Here is a 23,282-nt window from a genome sequence, read left to right as displayed (position 1 = left end):
TAAATTAGGATTTATGACAGCATTCTAATCACCACCTAGTATAAATTGGAAATTTTGGAATGTGCAAAGAATGTTATAGATCTCCATTATGAAGACTTGTTGTTGTGAACATGGCCCATAAACATTTAGAAAAAGGACTGGTTTGATGGAGTTTGGGAGGTTAGATGTGAAGTAACACCATCTACCATTTTTGTCCGAATTTACATCATTTATTACCCCCTGAAAATCTCTTTTAGTTATAATGGCAACACCCTTTGAGTTGAGACTAACACCCATGGCTATAATAGACCTTATCCATTTTCTTTTAGTTTCTTTCATCCATTCTTCCTTGAGCATATGCGTTTCCTGTAATAAACAAATATTAGCCTATGATTTAAACATCAGATGTAGTAGGATACTTTTCTTAGCTTTATTTTGTAGACCTCTTATGTTCCACTAATCAATGGACCAAGCCATGTTCACTGACTGATATAGATTAATAGGCTTGTGGCTTGATTATCCATTTTTCTCAGATATGGTATCAATAACACATACAAAAGGAGGTGGCATGTAGAATTGGGTATACTAAGGTGATGGAGATCCACTTCAGTCTTCCAACCTTTGAAGATATAGAAACAACAGCAAAGGTATCATAGTACTCCTTCAAATACAACCCGGTGCCTAACCACCCAAACCCCTTAGGTGAAGAAGTACAATAACATTGATAAGAGTGACATAGCTTTATACCTAGTAATAGTAGCACAATATAAGGAAAGAACACTATTAATAACCTGAGAGAAACAAACAATACAAACAGCAATACTATACATATGTACATAAAAATACTCATCCAAAAACTGATCATTCTAGAACCCTATTACAATGCATCTAAGAGCAACCCATAAAAGATGGAGGATAGGAAAGTAAGAAAAAGACTGGAAAACTTGTATTTATTATGAGGAGAGTAGGTAATCTATGACGATTATTAACACTCATTAGATAGTTTATAAAAAGGGCCAATGTATCTAAATCCAGATGTATTACAACTAGGGGAATATAATATAATATGAGAATAGAAAATAGCTGAATTAAAAAAAAAAGAAACCGTGAGACGAAGCCTATTATTATATATTTATGTGTATAAAAGCACATAAACAGGACTAGAGGTATGGTTAAAGTAGCATTGTATTTATAATGAAAGGGAGGAAAGAAAAAAGAGGTAGAGGTAAAAAGGAGGCATAAAGGAAGGTATTAACATGATTGTATATTATAGACGTAAGTCATGAAAGTGATGTGTTGTAGGCTAAGTCAGTAACAGGTAGATGACCTAACCCTGCGAAGTAAAGATTTTTATGAAAATCAGAATAGTAATGTAAATACAAGCATAATCCTAACAGTCAACATAAACACTTGTAAGGTCAAACAATAATATGACCTAATATCATTGTGGCAAAACTGTATAATGTTTGCACTAGAAGAATTCCATAGAAAAGTTCAGTAAGGAGATCACTTTTCTGAGCATAACGGTGCTGATTCAGAATAAAATCACTGAGTCTGCGTAGGCATATAATATTCTGCCAAAAGTAAAAGCAACAACAGCAAACGAAAAAAAAACTGGAATTGCACCTCTCAAAATTACCTATAATCATCTATTTCCGTATAACTGTTGCATAGTAGCTTCTTGAAAACTATAAGACAGGTAACAAAGTCAGGATAAAAAGCTGGCATGCCGATAACCTTTATACCCTGACTTAAATTTCATCTAACCAGAATAGAAATTCTATAACATGTACTAGTTAATAAATCAAGCATAAAGAGACAGTGATATTCTAGGCTCAACACTCAAAGTAATATGTCAAAATGCCTGGATTAGATGGAACGAAAACAACAAATTTCAGGGATTTTGTCAAAAGAAATAGGTTACATTCGGTATATAAATCAAATAGAGCCACTCTCAGTCAACTTAGGATTTTGTTTAAACTGTTAAATGCTTGTTGGAGAGAGACTAGCGCTTAATAAGTACAAGCACTCGGCATAGAAGTGGTGGTATTTGACGGGGGCATCTGTAAATATTCAATGTCTTGAGTTCCTACCTGATGAGTGACTGAAGCCCTGGTAATAAAAAATAAGTTCTCTAGATCACTTGACAACACTCAGGAGGCTCAACAAATAGTAAGGTTGGTAAAACCAGTCTAGAGAGTACAGGACTGAAAGACGTAGAGCTAGTTCGTACAACCTTTGTCGCTGTAAGCTGGAGTGAGAAGTCTGTGTGAGGACAACTGGAAGTCGCAAAGCAGAAGTGACCCCCTAGGCAATAATACAGTGCCAGAATGGTTCCTAGCTACTCGAAATATGGATAACAATCAAGAAAACCAAAAATTGCAAAAAGAAACATCACACAAGCCTGAAATGCACACCCGATCACTGGGAAAGCAATCGGAGAACCTCCTGTGTTATCCGGTGCATAGAAAGTCAGAACATAGCCTTAATTAATGAAGTTTAATATGCTACAACACTGGGGGTAGCGTTGTCACCTCACAGTAAGACGTTGTCCTGTTCGATTCTCAGCTAGAGCATCATCTGCGTGGACACATGTGGGAATGGGCGTACCTTCGTTGAAGGTTGTGCGTCAGGGCTGGTAACTCGGCATGTAAAAATCAACTACCAATCATTAGCGGACCGGAGTTCTGATGTGGCAACCCCAAACCGGGAAAAGCTGAAAGACACAACAACAACTGGGGCACTGTTAAAAGCTTTGACAAATGCCTCTTTCACCTCTCTTGGAGAATTGGCCACATATCTTGTCCCATTGTAGAAGAAGATAAGTATGCTCGGATATCGCATTTGGAACTTAATATCCTTTTTGATAAGCTCTGCACAAAACGTAGCCAGATTTTGTCTGCTTGTCTTGATAGAAAGAGGTAAATCTTGTGAGAATGTTAACTTCTGTTTGTTCCATGTAAAGGATTTTTGTTTTTTGGCAGTTAGTATAATTTTTTGGGTATCTTGGAAGTTTAATAGCCTAGTGTAGACTTGACGCGGGGCAGTGGAGTCCTGCCTTTTGTGCATGGCACGGTGTGCTCTCTCCACTGTTATGTCAGTAGTACGTCCGCAGGAGTAGTTCAAAGATCTGTTAAGTTATGGTTAGTAAGACAAGGTTTTCATAAGTCTCAGGGAGTCCTCTGATTAGTACATCATTGCAAGGATCCAGCTTCCTATTAAACTAATCCTGTCAGTAGCTAATCTGTAGCTATACAAATGCAATAGCAACTACTATACTTGTGTTAGAAGGTATTCAGTACTATACCTAGCACTGCTGTTTGAGGTTCAGACTACATAAGTAGAACAATTTTTTTCATAAACTGTCAAAAACATGAGAACTTCAGGGACACACATGCACACACACACAGACAAAAAAGTCACACACATACAAACAAGAAAATAAAAGCCACTGAAACATGAATAAATATAGAGGCATGAAACCGTGCATTTTATTTTCCATGCATCCTTTTAAGTTCATTGTCTGTTCACATGACTGAAAACCTGTTGATGAAATGGTATGTTGCTGTGTTTGTACTTTTAAGTCCAAGCTCAGAAAACAATGGGGAAGGTTGGCATATTTAAGTAGCAGGGGATATGGAGAACATAATCCTGAATGTTAGGGGTACAGGGATAGTTTGCTTTCCTGTAAAAGGTTGTTTAGGTAGTTAGTTAGTAAGCTAGTTACTTTACATAATAACAATTTTATTGAATATTGATCATTTACAAGCATAGACTGAACATAAGTAAGCAATCGTTCATTTGCATGTTTCCAGCTGTCACGTGCTTATTGTTCTAAATAATAATTATTTCCAAATAATTTAATTCTTCGGTACAACCATCCTCTTATTCTATTTCAACTCACTAAGTTGTATTTAAATTACTTTCTTTTTAATTATTGTCATTAGTCTTAAAGACCACACTTCTGTCAGACTTGGGGTATAAATTATTTTCCACATAATCCTTCCTCCTTTAGTATCAAAAACCACAGGTTCCTGGTTTGCAATTGCTTAATACTTTAATTACCAAGTAATTTCCAAAGTGTTAAGAGTTGTTGTTATACAATTTCATAACATAGCTCTTCCATTAATTCACCCATCGTTTTCATTTTTTTTACTAATATAGGATGACTGAGACCCAGTTCTTCTTCCTGAAACTTTAAGGAATTAACCAAGGAAATGGGTTCATTTTAGGAAGGGGGGGGGGGGGTCTTCACTTTTTCAGAGTCTTGTCATAGCTTTTTTACTAATACTCATATTAGTGCAGTCTCTATGGCCTTGACTTCCCCATCTTCTATATACAGATTTGGGTCTATATTAGTTCATCGAAGATTACTTCAGTAAACTTTTGTTCATCGAACAAAAACATTGAGCATTCACTTCAGCAAACATTCACTTCACTGAATGTGTCACACAGAGAAAGTCACTACTTGCCCAACATTTCCCCTTACACGCTGGAGTATTTTAAAGCCACCCAGGTGGGAAGCTGCTCCCCCTCACCCCCCCAACTGTATATACCAACTCCAAGCTCACACTACAATGGGGAAAGGGCAAATTTCCTTATGTTGACTAACTAATTCCTTTAGGTTCATAGGTAGGTACTAGGCTATCTGCCCAAAGGCATTTATAAGCCTAGCCAGAATGTGTTGGCTTTCACCACCCCCTTAGATTAGTTCCCTGTGCCTCTGTCCAGCAGAGCCATTGAAGTGATCTCTGGGGTAAACTTTCTGTTTCCCATCCACTCATCAAGGTTTCTCTTGAAGAGGGTTAGCAAGGAGCTCGGCCTAATGTAGATTGGAATCATGTTCTAGAGCATGGGAAGTCTCTGGGACAGGAATCTATCCCTCCAGCACATCCTATTTATTGTTGTGGTGAGGTTTAGATCCCTGGAGCGTGTGGCTTGAGGGGATATGGTTTTCTTTAGATGGATCATGTCCATCAATTCTGGGTTGGACATGGCCTTGTATGTCAGGCAGAGATCACCTCTGAGTAGGCGGTGTGCAACCGAGTACAGCTGGAGTTTCTTCAGTCGAGCTGCATAGGGCATCTGCTTGAGGCCAGTGAGCCTCTTGGTGAGGAACTTCTGTGGTCTTTCCAGTTGCTACAGGTGTCTTGTAAGGTTCTTCCCAAATGGGGCATTGTACTCTATGATGGGTCTGATGAGTGATGCATAGAGGGGCCCAATGACCTCTTTTGATCTGGATGCAAACCCTTTGTGATGAGGTGGGCCACATAGAAGGATTTTCTAACCACTTTGGCAATGTGATTATCAAAGGAGAGGTTACTATTTACTTGGGTTCCCCAGATTCCTTATTACGTCTTCCATATTTAGGGGGCTAGCACCTATGTGGTAGTTTGTGGGTACTTTGTTTTTTCCAAAGGGGATGACTATGCACTTTTTGGCATTTAGCTTGAGACCATGGTTTTGACACCAGGTATCTGTATCAGTGAGACCCTCTTGGAGGATGTCTGTGTCAGCCAGAGAGTCAATTATAGCCCCTAGTTTGCAGTAGTCTGTGAACTTGGTGAGCCATAGTCCTCCTGTACTTGCCTGTACCTCTGAGAAGTATATGCCAAACAGGAGGGGTCCTAGGACTGAACCCTGGGGAACGCCACTTGTAACAGGTTTAGAGTCAGACCTAGCTCCTGCAACTCTTACCATGTGGGTTCTGTCCGTGAACCCATTGGCAACCCATCTTGTGACGTAGGGGTTTATGTTCAGGCTGGTGAGCTTGTCTATAATACCTGAGTGGGGAATAGTGTCGAAGGCCTATGCAAGGTCTAGGTAGGCTCTGTGGACCACTTTTCCCTCTTCTATAGACTTGGTAACTGTCACAAAGAAGTCCTCCAGGTTTAGGAGGCATGATCTGCCCTTAACAAAGCCAAACTGGGCTGGGTCCAGTGTTTGGAGGTTTTCAATGTCTCTGTTAATGAGATCCATGATGATGCGCTCCATAGCTTTGCAGACCAAGCTAGTCAGGCTTATAGGATGATAGTTTCCGGGGTCCGTTGTGGCTTCACCTTTGTGGAGTGGAATAACCATTGCTGTGTGCCACTCTGTAGGCATGTAGCCTGTGGAGAGGATGAGTTTAAACAGTGTGTTTAGGTGAGGGGTTAGTTCATCTTTGAGCTTGTGTAGGACACAGCCTGGGACACTGTCCAGTCCCATTGATGCTGTGTTTTTAGCTTTGGAAAGGGCTGTTTTAACCGGAGTGTCTGTGATTTCAGGGGCACTACATTCTTCTGGTATAATTATGGGCCCTTTTTGGGGTGAGAGGGGGGTGAAGTTTGCACTGAACCTGTCTGCCAGGATGTTGGCTATATCAGTTGGTTCAGTGTATTTTGTGCCACTCTGCACTAACTCTGAGCAGATCTGAGAATTGCCACTTAGATTCTTGACATAGCTAAAGAATGCCTTGTGGTTATCTTTGGAGTCCATGGCAATTTTTTCTTTCGAAGCTAGCCTTGGATGATTTTAGGAGGGAACATAGTTTCTTGCTGATACTAATTAGGGATGTCTTCCCTTCTTGGGATTTTACTCTTTTCTGTACTAGTTTCCTCCTTCTATTGTATAGCTTGTTTATGGCAGGGGTCCACCAGACTGGTTTCCTTTTCTTGGAGGAGTGAATCTTGGTTTTGTTTGGGATAGCATGATCCATGCATTCTTGTAGGTGCCTGTAGAGTGCATTAGTAAAGGATTTTGCAGCTTGGACAGCGTTATCCTTTAGCATGGGGGCTTTGAAACTTCCCACCTCGGTCTTAAGTAATGTGAAGTTTGCTTTTGAAAAGTTTTTCAAGGTGGTTTCTTTGACTGGGGGTGGTGGCAGAATGTGTATTTCCAGAGTGATTAGTTTATGGTCAGATCTAACCAGCGAGGGGATGACCTCCGGTGTGGAATACCGGTCGCCCATGTTGGTGATGACCAGATCCAATATGTTGTCACCTCTGATCCAGGGCATTTGAGTTTATAAATTCTAGGAAATGTTGGGCCAGGGAGTTCGCACTAGAGTAGTTCTCCCAGTTAATGTTTGGATAATTGAAATCACCCAATATCAGGGTGTTTGGTAGGACCTTTATGTTTCCCAGTGTTTCCAGGAATGCGGAGTGGGGGTCGTGGGACATGGTGGGTGATCTGTAGCAAGCTATAATTTGAATAGCAGTTTTGTCCATTGTTAATTGCACGAGGATGATCTCTGAAGCATCGTGATGTGCCACTAACCTGCAGGTGTGGGTATCCTTGATGAATATGGATACTCCCCCGCCTTTTGTATTTTGGTCCGTGTTTTGTGGCCGAAATGTATGGTATAATTTGTAGCCTGGTAGTGCTGGGGTGCTCTCTGGAGCCTTAAACCAGGTTTCTGTTACTGCACATATATCGATTTTCTCCATACTGAGGAGTGCCTCGAGTGCGTGCATTTTGAGGTTTAGACTTTTCCTGTGTAAAGCCTTCACTGATGTCAAAGTTCTGTGACATCAGCATTCAGTGTTTTTTGTTAGATGAATGGACGTTCGCTAAAGTGAACCTTTGCTGAAGTAATATAGTCCTATATATATATATATATATATATATTTATATCTATATATATATATATATATATATATATATATTTTTTTTTTTTTTTTTTTTCTGGGCCTAGATAGGAATTTTTGGTTGTCTTATTACTTTTTTAGTATTTTGTTGAAATATTCAGTTTTTTTCCTAAATACACAGATTTCATTTTAATTGTATTCTCTACCAGCAGTAATGCGTAAACTCCCTGTGTAATTATTTTTACTTGGCGTCCCTGTGTAATTATTTGTACTTGCCGTTGAAATCCCTCCCTTCACATAATAATCTGATTTACCAAATAAGGCTACTTATTTCACTCAGTTGTTTGCCAACATATATGCTTGATCTCTCTTTTCACTCCCTTATATTCCAGTTCTTTTTTAGATGGGATACCAGATTTACATTTTTGTCAGCTCCCACTCTAATACCACTTGGGGTGTCATGAAATCATGCCAATATTTTGGCATCAATGATTTTAATTGTCATTGCCATCCCACTATTTTATTTCTTTTCTCAGTTTTGGAGGATCATATAAGGTAATGAGACATTTTCCAGCTATTTTAATCTTCAAGTTTGAATATACTCTCCAGTTCCTTATTCAGCATTCTCAAAGTTGGAGATTTAAGTTTCTTTTGCTCTGCTCCACAAAACAAATCTAGTATATTTGCATGTTGAATTTTGGGGTCCTCCAACATTACCATATCTTTAGATTTTGCTATAGAGCACTCATTTTGGCATCTTATATAAAATGATAGTAGTGTCGCTTTTCTGTAAGTCTAGAATTGCTAAACCCCCTAATTCTTTAGACAATATTAAATATTCCTATGCTATCCTGGATCTGTTACCCTGACACACAAAATTTTAATTAACTTATTCAGTTTGGGTAAATCCTTATCTTCTATTTGTGGCCAGAGGGCTGCCCAGCATATACATGTGATAAGATATACCAATGTATAACTTCCTTTGTCAGGTCCAGGTCCAGGTTTAGATTTTCCCATTTCTTTAGGCTGCATCATATGTCAACCTATGCTGTCTTTCCCATATACTTGCTAAACAAATTCCCAGGTATTTAAATTGGTCCTGTTTCCAAATTTCTGAATATTGAAGTCTTAATTAAAATGCTTCAGCTAAATGTATTCCTATAGCTTATGACTTGTACATATTAATTTTATAACCTGATACCTAGCCATATTAGTGCAATATGTGGAATAATTCAGGTAAATCAATGTTTCATTGAGATAGGGTCACAAGGACATAAGTCTGTAGATTTAGTCAGTTTTCAGCCCATACCTTCCCACTTATATTCCTTTATATTAGAGTCCCTTTATGAATTTTTTTCTAGTGGTTCCAAATAGAGTCCACACAATAGCATGGAGAGGGAGTGTCCCTATATAGGTCTCCTAGAAATAGGAAAATTGTCTGAAAGTTTAGCCCTGATCTTTACTATTGCCCATAAATCCTTGGAAATGACCCTCACTATGACATTGCATCAAATTAAAAAGTTCCAGTCAACTATGTTGAAAGGTTTTTCTGCATCTAAAGCAAATATCATTAAAGGACTTTTCTGTTTATTTGGCATTTTGTAGTGTCAAAAGGGTTTGTATTAAGTTGCCCACTGACATTTGTATTGGTATAAATCTTGTCTGATCAAAATCTATTAACCAGGGCAATAACTTAGGTATTGTAGCTGCTAAAATAGCCATAATATTTCATATTCCTAATTTAATACTGATAAGGGCCAATTGGAAATAAGATTTTGTGGGGTTTTATCTTCTTTATATATAGGTCTAACAACTGCTGTTTTCCAAGAGACAGGTACAAATTTGAATAATCAGATTAAACAGGCTTTTCCATACTGAACTATTCTTTCTTCAGTGAGACGTCATACTTCTAGGGGAATGCCATTGATTCCAGGCAATTTTCCTGGACACTATTTCCATAATGCCTCTCATTTCTTCTTCTGTAATTTCGTTTGTTCAGCTTTGTATATCACCCTCCTCTTGTTTCTGTAATTTAGTCTTAGCCAGTATCTCTGTGATATGCCCCCCCCCCCCCACATGTGTTGTCATTTTGTGTTTTATATAATCCTGTAAAGTAAATGACCAAAATTCTGTGTAATTCTAAAGCCTACCTTCATTATATAACTGGTATCTAAGTCTTTCATGTTCTTGATGTTGGAGCCTCATCGCAAGTGCTCTTAATCTAGCAGTGTCAGTAAAATATACACCCTGGACTGAACTTCTCCTTTTCAACTAATGGAAGTCATGGATGCTCTGATGTTCCTGGGTAAGGACCTTGATCATTTTCAATAGCTGTCATATTTTCCCTTTGAACTGTAAGTTTCTTATTTGTTCATCCAATGATGACTGTCATTCTCTGTTCATCCTTACTTGAGCTGCTTCTTCCGGATTTAATATTCTAATTACCTGTTTGTTATAGCATTCCCATGCCTCAAGATGTATTTCCTTGCTTCTCTTCAGGGTTTCCTCAAGGACATTTTTAAGCCATGTGCATAACTTGGTGCATCTTGGCAGGTAAGCAACTGACTGTTATTTTCTCTTTGTCCAGCCTGGTGAATGGTGCATCAGTATGTCACAAAATGGAGTCTCCATGGCTAGAGTGCTGGATAGTTGTGGGCATGGCTTGCCTTATAGACTTTTTAGTTGAGGCTCCACTGGGTGTGGTTGCATGTTTAGTGTTAAGTGCTGCTTTTTTTGAGTGTGTTTTCATTTTCTGAGGATAATTTTTGTCAGTGGAATGTCTGGGAGGTCAGCAGTGATGCATACACTCTGCTACGAAAGCTGCACTGCCTCAATTCTTAGCAGTTTACTAAGTGTACTAGCTCTGCTTCAGTGTTGTGCTGTTTTGCCATGCATCCCTTTAATTTGAAGAAACTGCAATTAACTTGCACAATGGACCAGTGGTCACACTTTTACAATTTTTTATTACTAATTCCAGTCAGGCAATGCACCAGCTCCCTAGCATTTCAAAATTCCTCCCCTTCGTTTGTTCTAATAAGGCTGCATCATTTTCTAATACTGGAAAAACTAACATAAGCTGCTTCTGCTGCCTTTTCCCATTATATTTCAAATTTGATGTTTCTTACTTTTCCATCTGCCCTTAACCATTCTCATTTATCAAATGTTCCTGTCTTTCCTAGATACCACCATAATTATCACTCACTACCATCACAAGCTAGCTGTTTGCTGTGTTTACAATGCTTTTACCTACTCCCTGCCTGTACACATATGAACACACACACACACACACACACACACACACACACACACACACACACACACAATGCACCTTCTTCATTTTCCTCTTACTGTGCTTCTCTGTTTCAGAGTCTTAGGTAACTGTTTCTTCATTCTCTACTGACATCCTGGATAGCAAATGACGTGATATCTGTTACATAGTATAGCATTGTATTTTACATATAATGTCTCACTGACCCAGTGGCTTGAATGTTTCAACAAGCCAGGATTCCATTTTCTTTACCAGATAAGTATTTTAAATTAAATGTAGCATAGATGATCATTAATGAAGACAGGAAAAACAAAAACTAATGAGATTGAGCTAACGACTTACAAACACAGCTGAGGTGGTCATTATGTACATACTCTCCCTCTGTCAGGATGCAAAAATAGAAATACATCAGGGATACATTAATAATGAGTTGTCCTCTTATGTCAATAAATGAATCATTATTCGACTTGGCATAAAGGGCACTAATTATGATTCAACATAAGTGGCCAAGTCACAACAAATGTAATGTCAGTGAAGACTTAAGGACATTCACAGAAAACTACCTGAACTGCATTTATTACATTTACCATAGTAAGAAAAGCATGTTCTTTATCCCATAAAATTCTAATGGGCATCACTGGTCACCCCAGAGACATCTATGCTTTAGTGATCCAGTCCATTATTGAAAGTACTACTGCATTCTGTAGCCTTTGAACAATGTCCCGGAGTAACTTAAAGTGTGACTCCTTACTTGAGAACTAATTAGGATGAAAAGCCTGAATTCTTTAGAAAGGCATCAGGAATTATAGCTATTGTGGTTTCTTATAGGTTCATTAATAGTGGCCTCTGCCTCATCTATAAGGTAATATCTTAATTGGATTTAGTTGAAAGTATCTCCTTAGAATGCACCGCTTGGGGCTCTCACTAGACCGGAAAACCTAAGAAAAAAAATTAAGTATAGGAAAAAGAGACAGCAACATATTAATTTACCCTTCAAAAGTTTGGAATAAGCTTTTTGTTTCATTCAGAACAAGTAAGTCAGTTACCTTCTTAAGAAATAATTGTGTGTGTGCGTGTGTGTGTGTGTGTGTGTGTATACACACACACACACACACACACACACACACACACACACATATATATGGATCTGCTTCTACTTACTGAAATCCCACGTCATCGAACTTCATAATGATGAGATGAAGTTGCTGAAGATGTAGCTTCATGAACACCCAGATCACTGCAAAATAACTCCATGAAATGAACCATTTAACCACCATGGTGAACTTTTCCCTTTTCTCAACTATAGTAAGATCTAGGAGTTGGCATATTTAGTTGGGGGTGGGGGGTGGGGGCAAATCCCCCCACTTGGGTGGGTTTGATTTGCTTCTGTTTGTTGCTGAAGTGTTGCTGTACAACTGGTTCCCGGTGTTATTTTATGGTGATCCGGGTGTTAGTGAAACTACATGTTCGGCAACTTCATCTCATAATTATGAAGTTCAACAAAGTTGGATTTTGATAAGTAGAAGCAGATCCATTTATATATATATATATATATACATTTACATATGAATTTATTACTTTACATTATGCAATCACAATAGTGAATGCAAAATAATCATCTAAAGCACTGACTGTACAAATAGTTGAACACAACGACATAAATAGCAGCAACCTTGCATGTGTCTGGTGGCATTTCCGTTAGATAATTATTTTAATCACCACTGCGCTGCTAATTCTGTATAAATTTCATATCAGAGTTAAGGCTTAAAGATGTAGAACTAAAACTGATGAAAAATAAAAAGAACAAAGGGCTATCATCCAAAAGACAGTACACATGTAAATACTTGGCATTGGGCAATCAACAACAAGAGAGCTATGGACCCTGAAACTAAAGAAACTAATAAGCATGCAGAACATACTACTTTATCAGAGGTCTTAAAAGAACTACATAAAATAAAAGGCACAGCAAAGAAATTTATGGAGGAAACTAAGGCTCAGAACCAGGTGATAGAAACTTTGCTAAGCAATCATGCTGATGCTGTCCAAGGCACCATGCAGGAAGCTGACTGACTCAGACTATGAGATGATACATTAGAAGCTCAGCTGGACAGGGTTGAAGAATTGCTGAGAGACCAACAGGCCTGAGCTAGATGAAAAAAAATCTACATTTTAGCAGGGTGCCAGAGAAGTTGAAGGACATGATTGTGGTGGCTTTATGTGTTAAAAAAAATTGCTGAATGGACATTGCTGGTAGAAAAAGAGGTCAAGCTTGACAAGGCACATAAGATTGCTTGATGCCCAGAAGGGAATAGAGCTCAGAGGCAGATAACTATGAGATTCAAAATATTCCGAATCAAAGTCATGTCCTCTCAACACTATGAAAACCTGATGCAAGTTGAATGAGTGGATCAGCGAGAGGTTTTGTAGAGCAAAACTTTTCAGTTGCAACTCGAAATAAGAACAAATTTCCATATAGCTCAGCAATACTTGGTCCCCGGGATTGAAGAAGCTCGGCGCAAGGACGGTTTTAGCCTTGCGCCGAGTGTTCTCACTACAGATGGCGTAGCAGCACCATATGAATATGTATGAGGGCATGCCGCCGCACCCTCAACATGCACAGGAAATGTGTGCAAGTGCAGGGGGGCATGTAAAAGTGCTCTACGGAGGCGTAAACATGCCCCGACACTTGCAAAACCTACTATGCCTACTAGTAGAGCCCGCCCCTAATAGTAAGTCAGTAATTCAGTGTCTGTGAATACCAAAAAGTATGCTAAGCATACAAGAGTGTCCATGAACAGTGAAATGAAATCGAAGTAGTAAATACACAAGCACGTCGTGGAATGTTGAGCCCTGTCTGTAGAACTTTCACAATTAGATTCCCTGTCCCTGTGTCCCTATTATACATTCTAATTGCTGCAATATCGAAGGTGTAAGATAAGAGCAGCATGTCTGCATGTTGCTGCCCTCTGCCGAACATAGCTTACACATCATATTCATTCAAATAGAGAAAAACATGCAGAATCAATGTAAGTGTCAATAGTGTAGTGTTTAGAGCATCCACCTAAGAAACAGGCATTCACGGTTCGAACCCAACAACAGCACATATCATTTGCCATGTGGAATGAATGTTGTTTTGCCATAAAACCAACATAAGAGTATCGCATGAGATATTTAACTTAAATATCATTCAAGCAAATTGGCACTGCCATAATGAATAAGGTACTAGTAAGCACAAATAAGCAGCAGTAAACACATATAAGTACCAGTAAGCAAGTCTGAGTGCACTTGCGTGGGTCTAAGCAGTGCCCAGCATAGGAAATGTATATAAGTATATCATATATATATATATATATATATATATATATATATATATATATATATACACACACACACACACACACACACATATATATATATATATATATATATATAAAACTATGAAGAAAGAACAACGTATCAATAAAGCTATATATATATATATATATATATATATATATATATATATATATATATATATATAAACTATGAAGAAAGAACAACGTATCAATAAAGCATACAAAAGGAATGAGAAGGGAATCAACAGCAACCCCAGTATTATATAGCGCTGTCAGCGCATGTCATATCCAGCTGGGCAGGAGTAAGCAAAGCACTGCTACTCACACCACAGGCAGGATATTACCAGTGGGGGAGTAACATTGTTGATTTGCTAAGTCTACTTTATACACAGAGGGTAGTCCCTGGTGGGACTACCCAAAAATTGATAGGATGATTGGCCATCCGACCATTACACATGCAAGGGCAGGTATGTTCAAGGACTAAATGGTGGGAGAGCCTAAGAATACATGGGTTGGGACAACATACGTGTAGGGCTCCTAACGCTTGGGAGAGGGCAATGTGTGGAGGTGAGTCATGGCTGTGATAACAAGTGGACAATGGATGGTATGCATGTATTTTGAACATGGGTGGGGTGGAGGAATTATGGGTATGAAATTATGGAGCTAGGCATGCCACTGCTTAGTTCTAATTGTACTGCCCTGTGGAGGTCAGCGAGTTCGTTATAAGTATACATGCATACACACATAGAGACATCAGTACGTAGAAGTACATTCTCTGTAACACATTCATTCCATTTGCAGACATAAATAGCATGAATGTGCCCTTACAAACCTCAACAGTAGAAGGAATAATAGGTTGTGCAGAAGAGGGACAGGAAGAAACTGGTAAAACTAAGAAGTGTGTACAATGTCTGAAGTCAGTGCTGTGCTGAAAACAATCAAATGTGAGGACTTCCCCACACATGGAATCATTCCTGTGATCTGCCTGCTACAGCAACGCCAATTACTAAACCAGTCTATTTGTAAAAGAAATGCGCCAAACACGTACATAATTAGGCTCTCATTGTGTAACGTGTGCATTAGCACATAGTCATACTTATTAATTTATTGTAGTGTCATGTTAACAGGAGTAAGGATGTAATGAAGTATAGAGTCTAATCTTGACATAAACACATGCATGTCCCATGTGGGACAACCCAAAAAATTGTGAATAGTATTCTTTTGGTCGCTCATGTCGCCAATGTTTGTGGACTAAACATTTGGGAGTTCTGAGGATACCTGGAGTGAGTCAACTGATGGGATGGGAGTATAGGAGTAGGGAGTGGCCAGTATGTAGTGGTGTGGATACACCGCGAATCCGACTGGAGAATGGATGACGGCAGTGTTAGGGAGGCGTTGGGGTGCGTGTTTGGGGAACCAGGAGCCATGGGTATATGTCGAACTCAAACTGCCAAACAAACTAATGAAAACGAAAACCCCAAAGGAAGCAGTCTGCAGATGTAATTTCAGTGAATCCAATAAATGAAGATGATCGCTGTAATAAATATAATGTAAGCACTTTTATAAGTGCTTGCAATATATTTATTACGGCGATCATCTTCATTTATTGGATTCACTGAAATTACATCTGCAGACTGCTTCCTTTGGGGTTTTCGTTTTCAGCCATGGGTATATGGGTATATATGCAAATGAAGCAGCACAGCAATAGTATATTGGTTAGAGCAACCGCCTAATGAACAGACATTCCCATACCGAATCCCACTGTATCACATACCATTTACCATCAGTTATCTGTACATGAACATATTGCGACATCTGTCCACTGTATAACCTGCAAAATTTCAATTAAAAGGTAACTGAAGTGAAGTGTCAATGTCATAATGAATAAGGCACTAGTAAGCAGGTCAAGCATATATAAGCAGTAGTAAGCATGTGTAAGTGAGTTTGCGCGGGGTATGTATTGCTTTACAGACACACACATATATAGATATATATATATATATATAGTTACAGACATATACATATATGTATACATATATATATATATATATATATATATATATATATATATATATATATATATATAAATATATATATATATATATATATATATATATATATATATATATATATATATATATATATGTGTGTGTGTGTGTGTGTGTGTGTGTGTGTGTGTGCGCGCGCATAGATCTACACAGATATACAGCTATGATAGGAACCGGCACACAAGAATGACATATGTTCACAGGCTATGCCAATGGAAGTGAGGAGCCCAAGCAAGAAACATGAAACATGTAGCATGACCTTCCACCCCCCCCCAGCTGGACATGGGAAACATACACACAAACAATGTAAAGAGTCCACTGCTCCCCAGACCACAGGCAGGATACAACTGGGGGGTACACAGTGCACCCGTGAATTCTAATCTTGGAACACAGACTGGATCATCCCTTGCCGGACACCCCAAAAATTGCCAAGACCAAAAGAAAGTGATAGACCGAACATTCTTGCTGGGGTGTATACATACTCGGAATACGAGGGTGGGAAACCCTGAAGACCCATGGGCAGAGACAATTGTATGAAATGGGTCCCGTGAAGTGAGAGTGGGCAGCATGTAGTGGTGTGTCCAGAACAGACCAGGACCCAGATTAAGGATGGGTGCTGTTGAGGAGGTGCAGGTGGGGGAACTATGGGTAGCTACTTATGGGTCTAGGTGTACAGGTGTTGGTTGATGTGGGCCTATATTTACAGCCCTAGGGATGTAAGCAAATGTGTTCATTGGGCAGAGGCATCACCCAACGAGCAGCCACACCCACTATGAGTCCCACTGCAGCAAAGTGTAATCTATATGGCAAGGAAGGGAATAACCAGATGTAGACGTATATATGTAGAGGTATGTGTGTATATCTACCCATAGCGGCATAGAGATAAGCCTCTCCCTCTCCGTAGTTCAAATGTATACATACAGAGACAGAATACTGATACATACCCACATATAAATATATGCATAGGCAGACATCCACAGCAAAATATAAATATACATGTATGCATACATATACAGATATATCTATGTATAGGAATGTAAATATATATATATATATATATATATATATATATATATAAATATACACATGTATATAGCTAGGATATGATACAACATTTACGATTAACGTATGTTCACAGGCCGTGCATATGGGGGTGCGGGTCCAATAAACAGACGTGTAACACGTAGCATCAACCCCTCCCCCACCCCCCCAGCTAGGCCGGTGAGACATACAGACAAACAATAAAGGTAAACACACCACTGCTTCCCAGATCACCGGCAGGATACTATCAGTTCGAGAGACCCACCAGATCTAATCTTGAAACATAGACATCGATGTCCCTTGTGGGACACCAAAAATTAATGATCGGAGGCAGTCCCGGTAATGACTTATCAAACCAGGCTGTAGATGTACATGGACCAGTAGGTTGTGCAAGCCTGATAACCCATGGGTTGACACAATGTATGGCATGTGTCCCGACACGGGGAGAGTGGGCAGTGTGTAGTGGTGTGTTTATACCCCACCTGCACCCACAGTAAGGATGAGTGCTGTAGAGGAGTGGCAGGTGGGGGAACTATGAGTATGCATTTATGGGCCTAGGCGTGCAGGTGTTGGCTGGTGCAATCATATTAGGACTGCCCCGGAGATGTAAGTAATATTCCGAAATGGGCATAGCTGATGCCCATACCTCTCAACCACTAATAGCACATCCACTGGACAGGACATAAACCATTGGGGGAACAAATAGGGAGCATACCTCTGAACTGTCCCTGATTTTGACTCTGTTTCTAACTCTGTCCCACTTAATCCGTCTTAAAACTAGTGACATTTGGAGGAAAGGTGCTGAATTACACGTAATGAATAACAACAACAATTAAGAGTTATAAACATCATTTACCTTAGAAAATGTGTATGAATTCATATGCTCTGAGTCTGTCAATGGGTCAGGTTAATAGCACCAATAATTTAAATGTGTCCCTGATGTTGTTATGCCGTGTTCTTGATTTAGTTTGTATTTTTCCCCAATCATATGAGAGGTCTGATAGGGACAGAAAGCACATATTCCACTGACAACCTTAAAAGATGATAGAATATTAGGTATGCAGTAGCATGACTTGGCTGAAGGATGTGGGTTCCAAAACCCAATTACTTGTTTGTATTGAAGAGTGTCTGTTCCCATGTATTAGCCAGATGGGTGCAGATTGTAAGAGGAACAGACCAATAATATGAATCAAACTCTGGACAGGCTGCGGATTCCGTACAGTCGAACGGCATGCTGTCGCCTAATGGGCACCCATTCCCAATACTGTAGGCATGTAATCCGATGTAATAGGCATCACAACGTAATATCATAGTCCTCACTCCCACCCTGGGGTGTGAGTGTTAGATGCAAACACCAAATGCAGTGCATTTGCAAGTGCGGAAGCAAGTGGGTGTAAGCCTGTTTGGCCGCCAGTATGTGAGTATTACACTGGTAAAGCAATGTAGAGGCTAACTGAGTGTAAGAAATTGTAACCAGAGGTTAGCATTGCTTAGCACCATGCAAACCCACGCACACCCGCTCACAACTGCTGTAATGTGCCTTAATCACAAAGTAGCCAATGGCCTTGTTCTGCCCAGCAAGAAAATAAACATCCTCTGCAAGGCTCAAAACCAGGACCCTGCACACACAGTTATTGTGATTTACCACTAAGCCATGGCAGATATACAGACATCGGACCTTATCACAAACATATCATCCAGCGCAGTCATTCAACAGTATAGGAAATGTATTCCATCATGAAGATGTATGTGTGAGTGATTATGTCCAGCATGTAGATACACACATATATATATATATATATATATATATATATATATATATATATATATATATATATATATATATATATATATCAGGAACATCCCATGTGACAACAAAGCATTACAAAGGAATGAAAAGGGATACACCAGCAATGCCTGTATTATGTAGTGGTGTTGTCCTATGTAATATCAAGACTCCCTCAGGCAGACATGTGTCATTCATACACGCAAACATTTGTACATTGGCCATATACATCACTCTGTGCATGTTATTTACATTAACACAACAGTTCCTGTCCAATCATTATGTGAGAACAGTACTCTTGCAAGGTGCTGTGTGCAACATCATTATCATGATAAAGGTAAATGGGGTAACCATAGAGGGATCAGTAGTGTTGTGTGTACAATGGGGTCGGCCGCATCATGTGTACCTGGAACATTTAGGAGTCATGTGCATACTAGGATCATGCACCTGAGAGATAGGGGTGAGGACAACTGGAGTATGTTGTGATGCATATTAAACGGGTTACATGTGTCCAGGTGACACGTGTGTGAAATGGACAGCTATGTATGGGACAAATGTTGTTCTAGGAACCGATTGGCCTTTTGTTTCCGTAGGGTGAGAGTGGAATGTGGGGGAAGGAGAGTAGGTATGCTCGTGGAGGATAGGTAGGGTAGGATCACAGACAAGACAGCATACAGGGTCAGTATATGACACATGTGGGGGGATACATCTTGGACAGGGAGGGGTGTTCGGCATTCACAAGCCCATGAGCCCCCAGATGGAAACAGTGAGATGGCGGTCCCCAGCCATGGGCAGCCACCACTGCACCAAAACAGCTGCAAATGTGGTAGTGCTGGGGGCTGTCTAGGAGGGGCAGCCTCATCCTGTAAATGTGACACTCTGCCCTTGAGCTGGCGTATCTGGCCTCAAAACCCCTTATTTAGCCCCCTATGCACAACGTCCAGGACTGTACGACAGCAGACATGTTCCTGTCTGGACCTGCTCCCAGAGGGGATAAGCCCCATTCTCAGTGGTGGTACCACCAGAAGGTGGTGCAGAGCCAACAGAGGTGGAGGTCCAAGGCTGGGCCCCAGATGTGCTTGTGCCCAGTGCCATGGCCAGCTGAACTGGGACAGGAGGTTCTGCTGTGACCTCCAAACCCATACAGCCTATGGTATTGCAGTTTAAACACAGATATGGCTTAGTAATAGTCAACAACATTCAGGATTACTTACAACAGCATGCATAGATATGACCATCAATCCAACACAACAGATGGTATACATTTGCAGAGGGAGCACAACACATGCATATATACTGCATGACATCTGTACAAAGTGTAGAAGACTTGTGACTGCAGCTATGAACAGTGGCCCATTATTGACATGTCACTGAGAGCCCCAGACAGTGTCTGTCATACCACTGTTTCATGTGACATATGTCCAGTCAGGGATGCGATGGCAGTAACTCATCACTATCACCATGTACTGGCTGCAATCCTCACACTATGCTCCTGCTGTTCACAGATGTGTGTTCAGTGAGTAACACAGGAAACAAATGGTTCCACACACTGACCAGTCCACAGATGGCCATACAGATGGGGGTCCCTCACAAACAGAGCACTGTCTTGTCAGTTTTAAAACATGCAGAAGAGCCATTACCCCACACAACTTGTTAAACAGGCAGTAGTCTCAATGAAGCATAGCTACACTTACATGCTGTAGTCATGTCTGGCACATCACCCTCCTGTCTTTAGGCTATTTCTCAATGTGTATGTTGTTTGAGGAACATGCAGATATCATCTGTGATGCCGTTTACCAAACACCAGATCCAGGTACCACTCACAGTGACTGTCATGGGCAAACACCAACATGATGTTCCTAGATATTGTACTGTGTTTTTCATGCAAATGGCTATGGGAACATCATCACAGCTGTTCCACATGCAATCAGCTAGAGGAGGACTGCAATAGGTGCAGAGGCCATCACCTGATAACGACCATCACTTACAATATACAAGCTGCTGTTGAGCAGGTCTATACCGCCACATCCACCAGAGAGTGTGTGGGAGGGACAGACTGAGGCAAAGTACATCAGAGAAGGGCTTGGAGACTAAAACCTAAGCATCGTCTGTCACACACCTACCAGTAGAGGGGTTCAAACCCCTGACTGACTAGTCATTACTATTAAAAGGGCATGCAGTTACTCCATGTGCCACAAAGCTGACATGTTGGTGTGCTGTAAGAACATATACGTGTGTTGGTGAGCGACATCTGCAACAGAGATATAGTAGAGATACATTAGATGTAGCACACATGGCTGTCCACATGAACGGATGTCATTGTCAACACAACCACACTCTCTAATGGACTCACATTGACACTCTTTGGCAGGCCCACAAATACACTCCAAAACTACTTAGTTTGCCACACTGCAGTAATGCACAGGTACTACATGCACCAGAGGGCATATTCTGGAGGTTCTATGGGCTAGGGCATGTGAACATGTTTGACATCTATCGGTATGCCAATGGGAGTTATACTGGGAGTGACTGTGGTTGGGAGCATCATACCCCTCCATGCAGACACAAGGTGCCAGTACTGACATGCATGTGTGCATTGCTTCATGGGTGTGTAGTGGTTGGCTGTGCAAGATGGCTGCACAAGACTGGGTGAGGGGTAATCCTTGGCATCATGCCACCCAACAAAGGTGTGCAGTGTGGTACAGGGGGTAGTGTCTGCAATGTCCCACACAGATGGGTATTGTATGAACTGTCCTGACATCCTGGTTACCATTGTGTATGGCCATAGCTTTGCAATGCATGCCATGTCTGTTTTTGATAGTCCTTGACACGGACATTGCCTGGGATGTGCATGTCCCACAATAATGTACAGTGACATGTACAGGTGTACCTGGTTTGGCTGGCACATGTTGTGTACACAGACTGTTATCCTCCGATATGCCAATACTGGCCTGGTGTGGCAGAACCTGCTTATAGTCAGCAGGTTGACCCTGCACCTGCATTGATAGCATGATACAGGTATTCGCTGGTGTCAGTGGCATCAGTCCATATAGGGCACATGTGTAAGGCATTGTATAGCCTCTGTGGTTCACCTTTGATGGCACCACATATGTTGCAGGCATCCAGTGGGGAACATAGTGAAGGCACATTGTCTGCAATTATGTGCCTATCATACTGTTGTACAGGATGCCATGCCCCCTGCAGCCCACTGCAATCACACCATGCCTACTATCTGTCATCAATGTGCAGGGTACTAGCAACATAGCGGGATATTCTAGGTAAGTGTGTTTGTGTATGACACATGGGTTCAGGATGTATTCTGGGTAATAGTAGGGTTGCATACTTTGTTCACCAGGCCTTTTGCCAGATGTAGGGGTATGGCTTGCCAACACAGTTCCTTGGCTGACTGACATCTGTACTCCTCATGAGGTGGACATTGTGACATATAAGATGGACACCATATAGGAAAAGTACAAAATCTGCTCCTCAACATGTCCAGTGGTTAGACGCTCACAGCCACCTCCACACAGGCTCTGACAGTCAAACACACACACACACACACACACACACCTGCCATGTCCTGGAATAGAACCCCTACCTAACTAGTGTAGCACATTACAGCATTACACAGTTACAGAATGTGCTACGGAGATTACTGGGTTACAGCAGTCCCAGAGGTGTATGTCTAGGTGGGTGACATCAGCAGGATTGTCAAAGGTGGTCATGTGAATTGTAAAGAGTGTGCATACTCTAAAAATCATTGTTCTGTTTTAGGCAGACAGAGACACACACACAGTTGATCTCTCTTGGAATAGAACTCCTACCTGACTAGTTTATCATACCACAGCAATATGCAGTTACAGCATGTGCTATGGAGAATACTGGATCACAGTACTCCTAGAGGTGTATTCCTAGGTGGGTGACATCAGCAGGTTTTCCAGAGGTGGTCATGTGAATTGTAAAGAGTGTGCATATTCTAAAAAGCATTGTTCTTGTCTCAGGTAGACAGACAGACAGACAGACACACACACACAAAACTGGTCTCTCTTGGAATAAAACCCCTACCTAACTAGTTTATCACACTACAGCAATACACAGCTACAGCACATGCTATGGAGAATACAGGGTTACAGCAGTCCTAGAGGTGTATTCCTAGGTGGGTGAAATCAGCAGGATTGCCAAAGGTGGTCATGTGAATTGTAAAGAGTGTGCATACTCTAAAAAGCATTGTTCTTGTCTCAAGCAGACAGAGACACA

Source organism: Protopterus annectens, chromosome 1.part2 (genome assembly GCF_019279795.1).
Source record: "Protopterus annectens isolate FY-2018-M chromosome 1.part2, PAN1.0, whole genome shotgun sequence".
In the NCBI taxonomy this organism is placed as follows: domain Eukaryota; kingdom Metazoa; phylum Chordata; order Ceratodontiformes; family Protopteridae; genus Protopterus; species Protopterus annectens.
Note: the sequence above shows the minus strand (reverse complement) of the source record.